This window comes from Pristis pectinata, chromosome 15, assembly GCF_009764475.1.
Source record: "Pristis pectinata isolate sPriPec2 chromosome 15, sPriPec2.1.pri, whole genome shotgun sequence".
NCBI classification, from domain to species: Eukaryota; Metazoa; Chordata; class Chondrichthyes; order Rhinopristiformes; family Pristidae; genus Pristis; species Pristis pectinata.
Window position 1 is genome coordinate 29,542,513 of NC_067419.1, and position 13,184 is coordinate 29,555,696.

Below are 13,184 nucleotides of genomic sequence, written 5' to 3' on the forward strand. Positions count from 1 at the left end.
CAAAGAAGGGAAACTGTTGCAGCATTCCCACCAGGAGGAACTAGCAGAAAGATTAGTCAAGCACGAAAAGGCAAGATCTCTTTTTACATGTGCTCAAGGCCAGCAGAAGGAGAAGTCTTCTCCTGAGCTGAGGTGTTTTCTGTCTTGGACCCTATTCAACTGCCACTCCTTCCCAATCAAAAGATCCTTCCAAAGCCCTCCCAGTCCATTCTCTTCAATCTCAGCTGGCAGTTTTCTTAGTCTAAAATTTTCTGGGCTATTCTGTTGAGTTCAGGGCTCTTATACTCAACCTAGCCCTGCCCATTCAATTTCTATCAGTCACAGTAAGGGCCCTAGAGTTAAAAGTAGATTGCTTCTCTGAACTGCTCCAAATGCATTAGTATTCTTTTTAAATGCAGCATGGGCAAGTATATCTAATATCTGCAGCGGGAAAATGGAATTGGGCATTATTTCCAAAGGGATTCTCCCAGTTCTCTGATGTAAGGATGGAGGATTGGCAAAAGCCTCAGGGAAGGAGCACAGGTTGGCATCTCTCTGAATTTGGAATGGAAGATGGGGAAAACACTGAAAAAATGATTAGTGAGATCGTTTTAACTTGACAGTGTTTTTGAGTTGCACGCTTGTCCGTGATTAGCTTTGTTGGCGTGAGCACCAAGCAGCTAAGGAAGTGGATATTGGAACCCTGCAATAGCCTATGAATCTCACCGGAACAGCACAGCTCTAATTCAGGTCCTGCTCCAGGGATGTAATCTATCTCATTGTTAAGTTGATGTTGATAGCCTTTAGCAATTTATGTTGTCATCTCAACTCCCCTATCAGTGATGTATCATTTAACACACTTCAGCTATGTGTTTTCCTATGTGTAACACTGAATAGCATGTTTTTAAATTTTAATTTTAATTTCAAGTATGCTAATACTCAAAATTGTCTGCCAAGAGGTCTGAACTATGTGCTGCTATGGTGTGGTGAAGAATAGCTTGCAATGTTACACTTATCACCACCAGCAAGACATTATTGCTTGCTTCTCATCCATTAATTTCAAGAAGGTTACCCTAGATTAAATAATTTACTTCAGCTGTATAACTCTGCTGGATTCTGCTTCAGTTAGTTTTATTTATTTTTTATTTAAGAGCCATAATTTCTCTCTACTGTTTTAAGGTGTGGATAAAGCATGTATAGCCCCAAGTTATACAGTACTTAACAGATTCTCCTCCATGAAGAAATAAAATGACTTCTTATCTATGGTTTAAACACACAACTGTTGAAGATAGTCTCCCCTGACACACATTAAAGAATAACTAGAATGCACAGAGAAGGATATTGTAAAGTTCATTTTCACTCAGTGGCCAGGGTGTTTTGTCACTGCATGATTGGACTGTAAGAGCTACCACTTATTAACAGATCTTTTAAAGTTCTGTCCCATTCTGATCATGTCAAATCTACACATTTTATGATTAATTTACCAAAAAGCAATCTGTGGAATTCAGCTTTTTGCAAGCTGTTGGCCCTCCAAAATGTGTTTTTTTAAGCCATGGGAAGAAAATTGTTAAATAGAAGATATTGGCCCAGAAATTCAATCAGGTAATACAACGTTCTTGAGTACCTTGCAATAGAATTTAATCAGGAAAACAAATCCTTGTTGGATCTTTTGCACAGTTTTGTAGATTGTTTGCAAGCCCTCCCTGTATGTAACCCACTTAATCACGAAGGCTGAGGGATGGCACCCAATGGTATTCACATGTTTGGACATTCCTTCCACCAGTTCAGTCGTGCATGCATGGCTGACAGATGGCATGGGCTACACATGCCAGAAGCCTTTATAATGAACGTGAGGTCTGCTTCAGTGCAACTTAAAGAGGGCATGCCTGACCAGGAATATGGAGTCCATTGCTTGGAACCACCTGCAGTTAGATCCCTTTAAGTTATCCCTTTATTTCTCCTCACAAAAGATCTCCATTGAGACCCCTCACCATTAAGCTGTGGCTTGAACACCAACATAAGCCCACTCCCCACTACCATAATAACATTACACCTACCATTTTCTCCATCAGACATCAGCACTTCACCTGCACCCCAGCAGGCAATTACCACCCCCTCCCAATTTTAAACCCCACCTAACCCTTGACTGAAGCTCCAAATCTCCTCTGACCTCTCTCCAGTGCATGTCAGCCCACACCTGACAGGCTTTGCATTGGCAGAGCAAGCACAGGAAAGGCATTTGTGTGCAAGCACTATTCTATTCTGCACAGTGCCTTGGGCCTTGCATGTAAAAAATATTTGCAGTATCTGTACAAACCATGCCAACCATGTGTCAATGATTTAAAGCATCTTTTAATGCACAGTAGATTTTCCAGGCTTTTTTATTAAGTAGAAATGAGGGTGGAATAGATAAATTAAAATTGTAACAGATATCAAAAGTAAATATAAAATTCAAGAAGGGCCAATGTGATAAGGAAGGAAGAATGAGTATGAAGAAGTTAAATGTTTCTGCTAATAATAGAAGGTCGTACTGTTTTAAAAGTCAACATTTAATGATTGGTTTACACCAAGTTAGTTGATCTCAGCAGCAGCAACATCTTAATTCATTTACTGAATGGGAACATCACTGGTATTTACCGCTATTCCCAACTCCACTTGAAAAGGAGGCAGTGACCCACTTTCTTCGACCACTGCAGTCTTTGAGGTGCAGATACCCATGGTGCTGTTTGGTTTGGTACTCAATCTTTGCTCAGAATTAAACTTAATCAGGCAAGGTAATATTCTCATAATCTCCACACCCTCTCTAGCGCTGTCACACTCTTCCATTCATATGCTAACCAGAACTGTGCATTACACTCTAGCTGTGGTGTAACTGGTATTTTAACCATCTTTAGCAATGACTCATAGTCAAAGCCTTCACAAATAACAATCTCATGTCTAGTTAATTGGGACAGGAACTACCTTCATTGTTACCATGATTCTTACCTTAAAATGATTTCCCTACATTAAAGTTTGTCCACTTTGAAAAAAGAACCAGGATGTTGTACCAGCCAATTTACAATTTTCTGCTTCATGTAATGAAATGGGTAGAACTGATATTATACGTTGGGCAGAGAATTGAAAACCCAACTAATTTTTAATATTAGCCAGCAATTCTTAAATTGTAATTGAACTGTATTCTCCCTGTTTTCCTGATAAAATATTGTTTTAAAAAATATTGTCCTGTTTCATTTAGAACAGAGGAGGCTGAGGGAAGATTTAATTGAAGTGCATAAAATACTGGAGGCCTAGATAAGATGAACAGGAAGAGCCAATGTCCCTTAACAGGGATGTTAAGTAACTACAGGACACGGAGTTTACAGGTGGAATGATTAGAAGGAAGATTAGCGGGAAAAAGAATGTTTCAACCAAAGAATAGCCATGGTCTGGAACTCACTGCCTGACAGAGTGGTGGACGCAGAATCCGCCATCATGTTGGATGAGGTTTGACATGTCATAAATTACGAGGCATCCGGTGGAATATGGGATTAATCTCAATAGTTCTTTCACAGTCTTCATGGTCACAATGGACTGAATGGTTTCTTTTATTTCACAAATTTCTATGATCCTAGTTCGGTCAAGTACTGACAAACTGTCCCAGAATATAATTCAAATGTCATCTTCTAATCTTCAACACAATTGAACTGTAAAAAGTGATATATTTTTAAGTGGTGCTCAAAATCCTTTGTAATGAGTTGACATCAAAACAACCAGGAGGCCGTTAGATCAAAATGCCAGTCGTAAAAAATGTAGTGTGGCCTCCTCAATTAGCACTAGTAAGCAATATTATTAGCAATTAGCTTCTTAATGATCCATTGGTGACCATTCCACCTGCAAGCTTCATTTCCTTAACTAAGATAGTGTCTTGCGCTAAACATGGATTTAACCATATTTCAGATTAAGAGCCCCGTAAGGAGTTTCCACGTTCTCCCCGTGTCTGCATGAGTTTCCTCCGGTGCTCTGGTTTCCTCCCACATTCCAAAGATGTACGGGTTAGAAAGTTGTGAATATGCTATGTTGGCGTGAGAAGTGTGGCAACACTTGCAGGCTGCCCCCAGAACACTCTATGCAAAAGATGTATTTCACTGTGTGTTTTGATGTACATGTGACTAATAAAGAATCTTACTATATCTGGGAAATATCCATCCCTTCAACAAAAAATCTAAGTGTACAATAGCAAAACACAAAGTCTGACAATAGTACCTCCTTGTGACCTGAATTGGATAGTTTTCTGGATATTTCTACTTTAAGATGGATTTAAAAATACTTGATAAAAAGGTCAGATATCAATCGTTAAGTTGTTTTATTGCACAATATATGAACCTAAACATCATGATTTACTGCAATTTTATGCACTTAAAGTAAGTAGCATGAGGTGCAAATGAATTGGGTTTCCGGCTTCACATACAAGGTGGGTTAAAATTGGGCCTCAGGTTTAATCTAAATAACCTCAAAGAGATTTTGCCATGTTCTGGATTCACAGATGTCTGTAAGTGGGGTATCAATGAATTACAGGCCAATTTCACTGGCAGTAGTCCTGGTATAAGTGAAGATAAGAATGGGGAGAAGGATGAGCGAAGAAACCCCAGAAATGGATCATAATCAAAAACCACAGTTAGGACCATTGTTGAAGACTACTTCAGAAGAAAAACCTATCTTCAGTTGGTGGCAACTACTCAGGTCACAGACCAATTTCTGTAATGGAACCTAAAACAAATCTCAAGAGACTGAAAGCCAGTTTTGCATTAGGCATTTCTCATGGATATTTGGCCAACAACACAAGAGAAGCAACAGAGATGGAACTGTTTATTGGTCCAATGAGTAAATTTTGAATTCATCCTGAGAACAACTTGAGTTTAGTAACAAAATCCCTGAGATTACCTGTATAAATTAGAAATAACACAGTACAAGTCCATGAAGGTGGGCCAGCCCAATGAAACTTAAATATAACCCATGGGCCAGGTCATGCTGGAACAGGCCCACTGTCCCTGGGCTAGGTGTGGAATACTCATCTCACTGACCTTCCACACACTTGGGTCTAATGGCATTGGTCCAAAAGCCTGACATGTCTAAAACCTATTAAAATTGAAGTAATTTTAAGAAATTAAATTATTAAGAGTGTTTTCACATAAATGTAAACATGTAAATCATATATAGATAATTAAAATATTAAACAAACTCAAGATAATTAAAAACTTCCCCTTTGTCTCCTAATCCACAGGTCCAAATTTGAAATCTTGGATCCCCCATTAGGATCAGATCTGACCTGATGGGACACCAAGTGGTGATTTGCTGACATAATATGGGGGAATTCTGGCAAAACTAGGCCCCAGTGCAACAAGCAATGGGAAATACATAAATGGAACTGCATCATCTTCATTGTCCTGAAGCTTCCACACTCGAAGGCCGATGTACATACATGCAAACAGCCAATCAATGGCATTTTTTGGCTGGAACCACCCAGCATAACTCAGCAGATCCAGCCCCACATACTCAATTCAGGAAAGATTCCCATAGCCTTTAAAAGTCATACCTTATTGGAGAAAAAACAAAGAAAGGTTTTAAGCAATAGAACTAGAGCTCCATCATTACGTTTCACTGCTTGTTTAGTTAGATAGTTCTTGGCCTCTTGTAATCCAAAAGTTATTTATTTTTGCTGATCTTGTCTCATGCAGAAAATTGGTGTCTGCTTTGAAGGCTTTATCAGGAGACAAGTAGAAAATTTATTGATGTGGTTTTACTTGAGGAACAGCATTCACATTCTGTCATTTCAGTGATACATTAACCTATTTATCACCATTCCAAGCAGTGAAAGAAAGCTGGCCCTCACTGAAGGCCAATAGTGACCAAAATCCCAATAACATTCTTTAGCTTAAAAGTGCACTTGCCTTGCATTTTAAAGGAATGTCTAACCTTTAACTATTTTAGCTAGAAATTTGACAACACCGGGAAACACGCATTAGAATATTGACACACCCAAGACTTGTGCTGGCTTGAATAAAGTGGCGCTTCTCCCTGGAAATTGTGCACACAATTATTGAAACAATTGCTTGTGTTTAATCAATGCCAGTTGTGATGTTAGCCCAGATTCACACTGAATAATTTCAGGATGTTAGCACCAGTGGAACCTCATAGCTTTTCAACCACTGATGTGAGTCATTCCAAAGGTTTGTAAAGACTTTAGAAAGTAATGGCAAACCAAGCACCGAATTTCTCCATCTCAGCGCTTGACATGTTGGTGGAAGATAAGGTGAAAGGAGAGAAATCTGACATGTTTGGAGATCATAAAATCCCCCAGAGCAGTGGGAGGAGGTTGTCAGAAAGGCAAAAGCTGCAGAATCTAGCCACAGTGACAGGAAATAGTTTAATGATTTTGCACATGTGGTCAAAGTCAGCGAAGACATGAAAAAACATCCCACTACCAACTACTACACCTCCACACCACTCCAAGCCCAAAATCTCATTCTAAACAGCCTCGAACAATTACCACTGCTATGAACATTCATAAATCGCCCAACACACTTGGATATTACTTGAATACACACACATGGACATGCACATACCTTACAGTTTATGTACATTGTTAGCTATTCAGCCACAGCAAGCACACCAGAGCTACATTGCAACAGACATAACTACATGCTTCCTTTTTCCTCTAGAAAACAGACTGAGGACTGGAAGTGGCCCCAGAGTGCACAAATCAACTGTCCTGTCCCTGGTGACCAGCATAAAAGGATGGTAACATAGGAACTGTGTTGCAACATGGATTTGTGCTCCACTTTATTCCTACACACGCATAGAACATGGGTATCACTTGGAGACTACTCTGCACCGATCATCCCTATCTAGAGTCCAGATGAAGGGTCTCGACCCAAAACATCAACTGTCCATTTCCCTCTATAGGTGCTGCCTGACCTGCTGATTTCCTCCAGTATGTTGTGTGTTGCTCCAGATTCCAGCATTGCAGTCTTGTGTCTCCATCCCTAACTTCTTACTTGACTTGCTACTGTACTTGCAGTGAAGGAATTTCCACAATGGTCTTAGGTGAGCAGTTCTAGAATTACGACAGAGCGATCATATATGAACATTAATCAGATACTTCCAAGTCAAAATGTTGTGTGTCCTGGAAGCCACCTTGCTGTTTTTGCCTTCTGGTGGTAGAGATCAGGCTTTTCCTTGTGCTGCCAAGGAAGCCTGAGTGTGTTACTTTCACCCAGCTTGGGTATGGTGTAAAATGCAGCCACATTGCATTGTTGATCAACCGTAGTGCAAGTTCAAGCAGTTTTTAGGGGTGGCAATTAATCACAATTTCTCTGTGCTGAATGCAGTCAAGCTTCATCATTGTCACTAGAGCTGCCCTCATCAAAGAAGTAAAGAACAGTCTATAGCAACCTTGTACACAATCCCATTTTGACACAGAATCCAAGAGCCTGCACTTTCCCAATAGCAGCTGCAGGAAGCATCAATTTGAAGTCATTTAGTAGATTATTGAAGTGGGTTCATTTGAGCCTTCCAACAATCATTTTTCTCAACTAAAAGTAACAGCCTTTCCAATTAGATTGATGCTCAAGAGAGCAAAATGTAGCCTGTTTCTTTCTGATTGATCTCTAATGAATCCAGTACACAACAACACAAAGAACCAGCTCAGCTGCCACTGGTCAGAAAACTCTCACACATGTCAATGAATAACTTATGGATGGCTATCCACATTAATTTTCTGGAGGCAGTAAAAATGCCAATAGTGACAAAGCTGCAGACAGGCTGAGTGTCATGCAGACTATTAGCATATAAGCAAATATTGATGCTGTTAGTGATATATGGACCACCTGTGAAATCACCGTCTGATTTCAAGTTGCAAGCTGAGGAGCACTTGAACAGATAAAGCTGCTGCACCAAGGGTTCTCACTGTAACATTGTGCCCATTTTCTCTGCCACAGGAGCTGATACAAGTCCCAGTGATCCTGGGAAAGTTGGAGATGATGGCTGCCTGGGGGAAAATGGGAAAACAGGAATGTTAAAATGGTAGGACCTCTACATTCCCAGCACTTCCAAGGCTTCCAGATCCCACAAACATAGACCCACCTCTCCATGACTCCCTCCTTCCTTCCCATCAATATCAGTGTCAGTAATTCTGTTTCTCTCTCCACAAATGTATATCTCACAAATGCTGAGCATTTCCAATCCTTTTTTCCATTTTTATTTCAGGTTTATTGCATGTGCATTATTTTCTTTATAAAATACAGTTGATCAGCTAAAATTGCAGATCTAGAAATTCTACTGCATCACACAATGTGTTTGTGCACAGCGACCAAATTTTATTCAAATCCCAAATGTTAAAATGAGCAATGTGAAGAATCTCTGTGCATACAACAGGCACAGAGGCCAGAGGACATGTGCAGTGATGTTAAATGGCATGTAGCACATATCTTGATTTTACTTGTGCAAAATTCTTTTGTGCACACAGGACTGTGAACAGCACAGGTTAGCACACCCAAATAGGTCTTAACTGGATGCATATGGTATGAGGCATCCTTCAATGTTAATTATAGAATATCTGACCTTACTTGGTCCACAGCAGTGGCGTCTGAGACATCCATTGCCTTCCTGGTAAGTCCTGCTGTAAGTTGCTTTCTTATTGTCTCCTCCGCTCACTGCTAATATCTTCAGTGCCCGCCAATTACTTATCTGACCAATCCCACCCAGTCATTCAAACACTCCCCATCATACCACCAACCCATCACCATTGTTGATCATTCACCCACCTATCCAACCAACCTCTCCAATCCCAGATCAGCACTGCACTCTGACAAAAGTCCTTCCTCGCCTAAAATTCTCTGTGTCCTCCCATAATCCTCCCTCAGCCAGCTTCCAATTCTTTTAACACTCCTCCCTTTAACATGTTTTTTTATTAGTGCAATTTCATTTCTGGCTTACGGTATTATAAATATTGTATGCAAGCTTCTTAATGATAGTGTAGAAGTGAAAGTCAAGAGAGTGTTGTTCTAAAAATACCACATTGCCATATCAGCTCATCTTTACAATTCCCCATACAGTGAATTGCTTTTCTCAACTGTTCCTTCAAGGGGATTGCCTTCATTCAGGTATAAGAAGAAAATATTTAGAGGCTGAACTAGTCCATTCTACTTCTCTGCGCTCTCAGATCAGCCATCAGCATCAATGTATGGTTTCGAAGTGGGTTACCAGCATGACATCTCTTCCAGAAAACTACAATGGACAGATGTTTGTCAGAACAAAGCTTACTGAATGTACCTTCTACTTATAGTCCTGCCATTCCACTGACCAGTCTGTTGCCAGACTGCAGCTAGGCAACATTTTTAGCCACAGTCCTGACTATGATCCACCTTCAAATTCCAGTAAAGGGCCAGGTATAAAGATGGGGGCTCCCACCGTCTTCAGGGCATTGGCACCGGGGACCAAGGAATGTTGGAGTGAGATTTTATTACTTTATCTGGGTAATGAAGCGTGTAATTTTAATGAAATTTGGGTGTATCCCATGAACAAAAGTTGATGGCAGAATAAAAAGCTAACATTTCCTTACAGCCTCTGTATTAGTCAATAACTGAAACTATACAATGATCTGTAAATGTGTGGTTATAATGTTCACAGATTTTATGTCTTGTTTTACAACTATTTGATCATATTACATCCCAATAACAGCTGCAGATTTATAAGGCTTTAAAATGTCATGAACCTTAAAAAATTGCGGCAACATTAGCAGAATCCTGAATAAATGCCATTTAATAGTAAGGTAATTTCTTCCTTTCCTTTGCTGTCTTTGTGACGTTGGAAATCATTTATTATATCATCTTGATACATAAATTGTGAAGTATTTCTTTGCATAGTGCTCACAGTTTCTTCAAGTAAGGTTCATTTCTTATTTTTATCGTGCTTATGCAAATAGTGTAAAATCTCTTTCTATAATTTGTAAAAGAAAATACACTTCTATATGGTTAATGCACTCATTTTTGTTATATTCTATAAATATTTTAATGACAAAATGCTCTCTATACATTGCGGTGCTGCTGTGAGATGTTGTTTAAGATTTTTTGATGGTGGCACAATGGCACAGCAATTACAGCTGCTGTCACAGTTTCCAGGTTCTATCCTGACCTTGGTTGCTGTCTGTCTGGAGTTTGCATGTTCTCCCTGTGACTGCATGTGTTTCCCCTGGATGCTTTGGTTTGCTCCTGTATTCCAAGGACACCCTGGTAGGTTAACTGGCTAATCTAATTGCCCCTCATATACATGAGTGGCAGGAAAACCAGGAGTTGAAGGGCATCTAAGAGAGAATTGGTTGCAGGAAATAAGGATGGGGATGGACTGATGAGATTGCTCTGAAAACTGGCAGCAACTCAGTGGGCCAAATGACTCTGTCTATCTCATAAGGACATATGGAATTGTCATTTCTAATTGAATAATTTTGATCAAAATACCTCTCATTTAATATTTGCTTTGAAATGGTCAATTTGAAAATAAATATGTCAGTTCTAATAGCAGTATGATTATTGTACTGAACTAGTAATCCAGAGCCCTGGACTAATGATCCTGAGAAAAGTGTTTTAATTCCAAATGCCATCATTGTCAATGATGTCCACATCAAATGAATAACTAAAAATAAAATTATAACAAATTAAACCAGAAAACTAATGAAGATATATGGGAATAAAAACAAAGTGTTGGAAACCCTCAGCAGGGAAGGCAGCATTCTGTAGAGCAAGAAACCAACGTAACATTTCAGATCAATGATCCTTCAACAGGTTGAGGAAAGGTCATTGACCTGAGTTCTAGCTCTTACTCCATTGATGCTCTCTGAGTGTTTCCAGTATTTAGCTTTTATTTCAGATTCCTAGCACTTGGAGTTTCTTTTTTTAATTTTGAAAGGATATGGATTTAGTGCAGGAAGGTGGTGCTGAGGCAATAGATCAGCCATATTGTAATGATGAAGCAGACATGACAGGCTTGTATTTCAAAGTACTTACAGCAAGGCCTCAAGATCCAGGGGCTGTAAATGGTGGATGAATGGGCCAAGTCTTTGATTGCATCTTATAATAAATTCACAGTTAACAATAAATAAAATAATTATATTGCAAAAACTTGCCTTTTAACTCACAGTAGTCTGATGGTTTTCCAAAGACAGACCCGATTAATCATAGACGTTCTGTGCACCAATGCTACTATGATTCAAACGGAGGAGTTTACATAGCACAGTGAAAATCTGTTAGCACTTACTTGCATGTTTATGTAGTGCAGTTGTTCATTTTAGGGTAGCTTTGTTCTGTACCTAATCCACAATGAGCAAAGTTTTTAATAAGTAGAAAAGGTGGAGGGTCCCTTGAAGAGCCAGATTTCCCCTGAAATCAATCCCTGCCTGCCCAGAAATCATGCACTTGTCAGCACTGGGTCTTTGGACATGTGAATAAGAGAGCTAAAGATTCCATGGGTCTTATTTTCCTGACCAAAGTCACCTTCTCTGGAAGTGACAGACATATAACAGAAGCATTTGTCATATTAATTTATTATTCATTTAAATGTGCATTTTTAGTTTACAGGCAGAAATAAGTGATGCCTCCAATTGGTGAAAATGGCAGCCAAGTGACAGCAATATTCATTTTACACATGTGAAAGCATTTTAAAATTACATGAAACCATGTTTTAATAGTCATGTTATTGAAGAATCATGACACTTAAGAAAGATGAAATGCCTTCCATATATGTAAGGCTGTCCAGTGCATTCTAGTGATACCAGCATTACAAATGACTTGCAATGAATTGCAAAAAGCCAAGGGGTAGAATGCAAAGGTATTGGTTGCACATGTGTCTTTTAAACAACATCAATCAAACAGTAACTCATGTCCATGTAGCAGCTTAACTAAAGCTGTAATCCTTACTCTGTAGTTTAAGTTTATATTTTTTGGATTCAAAATGCATCATAATCTTGCAGTGTTGTGTCTAAGATGACAAATACCAAGCGTATTCATTTTTCAATCTTCTGCCTTAACTGCTGAAGTGTGTTGGAATAATGAAGGCTGTCTGTAATGAAGGTAATAAGCAATATGTTCGGTGTCTGTACTTTCGATGTATTACAAATTAACTTAGACAGCTGCTGATTTAAAATGCCTATGGACTGGCACATTGTTCTGCAGTACTGTCTTACAGGTTAAGTTGAACAGCAGAGCTGTATATTTCATGGCAACACAACAAGATATGAGTTCTACAGATGGGGAAGAGGACACACTTTGCTGTGATGTGCTAACAGTAGGTTAAAAAGATCTTTAGAATTTCTTGCCAAAAGCAGTGTCCACAAAATTAGACACATTTACTGGAACAAGTGGTCCACAGGAAATGACACTTGTTAATTAATTATTTTGTTCATGGGCTTTGAGCAGAAAATTGAGACAGGTTCTAATTATTAGCACAAGGTTGTGAAACAGAACAAAGTAACCTGTTTTGTTTTCTTAGCATCCCAGTGCCAGACTGCATGTTAATTGAAGGTTGTAACTAATTAATATACAACAACAATAATTTCTGCATTGTAATTGCGCAGCACGGGCGACATGGTAGAGGTTTTATTGCAGACAAAGAATTCTAAATCATACCAATTTCTCCTGCTGTCTTTCCCTGCACACCCACCACCCAAAGATACCTACCTTACCATAATAGGCGCCTGCGTGCTCATATATTTGACTCTGGTGTTTTACTTATGTGAAAATGCATGGTACATTTTATGAAGGCATAAAACACACACCAGGAAAGACCAAATTGCACACAAAATGGATGGAATTTGGTCAGACCTAAATCTGTAGTGAAGAAAAAAGGTTTCATTCATTGCATGGAAAAAGGATTAAGGAATCTCGTCTATCTCTGTGCATCAGAATTCATTCTAATGAAAGATTACTGACCTAAAAACATTAAACCCGTTTTATTTTATTTCCACACCATGGCATGGGGGCTCTTCATTTTGTATTGCTGCCTCATAGCTCCAGGGACCTGGATTCATTTCTGACCTTGGCTATTCTCTGTATGGAGTCTGCATATTCTTTCTGTGACTTTGTGGGTTTCCAGCAAAACAACATGTTGCTAGGTTAATTAGCTACTGTAAATCATCCTTTGGTAAGGCTGTGGCAAAAGAATTCAAAGGTGGGTTG